The sequence below is a fragment of the Etheostoma cragini genome, chromosome 1 (genome assembly GCF_013103735.1).
Source record: "Etheostoma cragini isolate CJK2018 chromosome 1, CSU_Ecrag_1.0, whole genome shotgun sequence".
In the NCBI taxonomy this organism is placed as follows: domain Eukaryota; kingdom Metazoa; phylum Chordata; class Actinopteri; order Perciformes; family Percidae; genus Etheostoma; species Etheostoma cragini.
The window spans coordinates 32,581,470-32,584,629 of NC_048407.1; the positions used below are offsets into that span (position 1 = coordinate 32,581,470).

The 3,160-nt window shown below is 46.8% G+C and overlaps 1 long non-coding RNA gene across 1 annotated transcript in view; it reads right to left on the minus strand.

Moving 5' to 3' along the window:
* The window catches only part of LOC117942050, a 17,285-nt gene that overhangs the window by 3,571 nt on the left and 10,554 nt on the right, over nucleotides 1-3,160 (minus strand). The window lies entirely within an intron of this gene.

Genomic DNA, 3,160 nt, shown 5'->3' on the forward strand with positions numbered 1-3,160 from the left:
TGCTACGTCCTGCCATGATCTACTGCTACGTCCTGCTATGATCTACTGCTACGTCCTGCTACGTCCTGCTACGTCCTGCCATGATCTACTGCTACGTCCTGCTACGTCCTGCTGTTCCTTGTGACGCCGCACAGTGCCCTGCTATGCCATGAACTACTACAAACTACTATTTTTGTGACTTTTGTTTCCACTCTTCATTCTAACCCCAACCGGTCGTCTGACACCACCTACCAAGAGCCTGGGTCTGGGTCTGGGCCTGGGTCTGGGTCTGGGCCTGGGTCTGGGTCTGGGTCTGTCCCAGGTTTCTGCCTTAAAGAGGTTTTTCCTCGCCACTGTCGCCCTGTTGCTTGCTCTGGAGGAAACTACTAGACCTGTTGGGTCCTTGTAAATTCTGGAGTGTGGTCTAGACCTGCTCTATCTGTAAAGGGTCTCCAGATAACTCTTGTTATGAATTGATACTATAAATAAAATTGTATTGAATTGAAATTGAGTTGCTAAAGATGCAGATTTCCTTTCATATTGTGAGCTGTGAGTTTCTGTCTCATGACAGCTTTTCATCATGCATATTAAACAGCACAACCGTGATGATCTCTGCTTCTCACCCACTTACTCCCTCTTGTGTTCTGCTGCTATTCCTGTCCAGCAGCTCTGAGTCAAAAACAACGTCCTGCAGGATTCAAACAGGAAAACGCTGGTTCAACACCACCGGTGGAGGAGGTCTTCGGCTCCTTTATCGAGTAAATAATAAGGGGTTTTGGTATCGCCACTGATTTCCAGATTTGATTTAAGTCAATTCAAATATCTGGGATATTTCAGTAGTACATGACAGAGATTTTCAGAGAACTAATGCTGTGAAGGAGCCCTCCAACCCAGGGGTCTTCAACGTGGTTTAGCCCATGGACCCCTTAGTTGCATATTAAACTGGACCTACATTAAAATTAGGGACGGCCTAAAGCCTTCACACACACACAACCTTTTTATGGTGAATGCAGTACTAAGCTTTTTAACCCTTGTGTTGTCTTCCTGTCGACCATGGTCCCTTTTTTTCAACATTTTTGTCACTTTTTCAATGTTGAGGCTGCTTTTTTTGACATTTTGACACACACACACACACACACACATACACAAACACACACACACAGAATGGTAGGTAGAAGTGCATCCACACTGAATATGCCTGCACACACTGGATCTTCGTCTTTCAGGTCGGATGTTTGTTACCTTCCTCTGTCTCTGTGTTGGCGTTCTAACCTGTGGTGGATTTCTGAGGACTATGGTTACCTGGTCCTGGTCCTCAGGTCTCTGCAGGGTAAATTCAGACAGCTAGCTAGACTATCTGTCCAATCTGAGGACTATGGTTACCTGGTCCTCAGGTCTCTGTAGGGTAAATCCAGACAGCTAGCTAGACTATCTGTCCAATCTGAGTTCTCTGTTGCACAACATAAACAACTTTTAAACGTACACGTTCCACAAAAACAACTTCATTTCCGAGACTATTTTGTAGCGGCACCGGGGCTCCGTCCGGCGCTAAGCCCCGCCCACGGCGATTGTGATTGGTTTAAAGAAATGCCAATAAACCAGAGCATGTTGTTCTCCCATCCCAGAATGCTGTGTGGACTAACCAGACCCTCCTCCTCCACAACGCTGTGGAGGAAGGTCTGGGAATGTGAGACCACAGGAGGACATGCATCAACTCAGCGCTAAAAGCAACCGAGCTGCCCGGCTGTAGTTTAAAAAAAGTCTAAAAATCCCCCCAAAAAAACGTGAAATTACAACATATTGTCTTTAGATGTGAGACGAAGTGTTTTTTAGAGTCTTCTAGTGTTTTGGCAGGCATCAGATGTCAGATAAATGTGGAATGGATCGGTGAAATGTGTCCTAAGTGCAGAACTCGAGGGACTGTGTTTAGTTGCATTTCACCACTGAGTAACGCACTCTAATGATGACGTAATTCTTTTACATTTCAGCAACACTCAACAGCCTCAGGGCCATTATCCTGCTGCTGCACTCAGCTCCCACACGCAGCACTTTGGTCTCCTCCACGGTCCTGGACCAGTCAGAAAATACACCCACAAACCCCCAAAGACCAGTACACGCAAGACTATCACCTCACAATACTCTGCAGTATGTTACGTTTATCATTATGATTGCTTGAGATGTTCCGATAACGTGTACCAGTGTGTGGGAAATAACCCCACAAAATGCACGACTCAGGTGAGTCCACGTGCAATAAAACCTGCAGGTGACCAGGTGTCCAGGAAGTGACAGGCAAAGACAGGAAGTAGTCAAAAATCGAGGGGAAACAGAAACACAGGAAGACAGGAACAAACAGACACGGAAAAGCAGACGATCTGACAACATGGGCGGCTGTGCCTGCCAATCGGAAGGTTGGGGGTTTGAGTCCCTGGCCCTGCAGTCCCATGTCTAAGTGTCCTTGGGCAAGACACTGAACCCCGAGTTGCCCCCGATGCTGCGCCATCGGAGTGTGAATGTGTGTGAGTGTCAGGGTGGTAGTCAAGACCATCCTTAGTCGAGTCCAAGACGAGTCCAAGACCAGGGCTAGTCGAGTCCAAGTCAAGACAGAGTCGAAAAAGGTTTGAGTCCAAGACACGACCAAGTCCATAGAGGTTTTGATACCAAGACAAGACCAAGTCCAAAGAGGTTCGAGTCCGAGACAAGACCGAGTCCAAAGAGGTTAGAGTCAAAGGCAAGTCCAAGACCAGGACTAGTCAAGTCCAAGACATCACAGAGTCCAAAGAGGTTCAAGTCCAAGACACGGCCGAGTCCAAAAAACTTTCGAGTCCAAGAAAAGACTGAAGCCAAGACAAGACCGAGTCCATAGAGGTTTTGATACCAAGACAAGACCAAGTCCAAAAAGGTTTGAGTCCAAGACAAGACCAATTCCAGAGAGGTTAGAGTCAAAGGCAAGTCCAAGACCAGGACTTGTCAAGTCCAAGACATCACTGAGTCCAAAGAGGTTTGAGTCCAAGACAAGACCGAGTCCAAAAAACATTTGAGTCCAAGAAAAGACCGAGTCCAAAGAGGTTTTGATACCAAGACAAGACCAAGTCCAAAAAGGTTCGAGTCCAAGACAAGACCGGGCCAAAAAGGTTTGAGTCCAAGAAAAGACCAAGTCCAAAAAGGTTTGAGTCCAAGACAA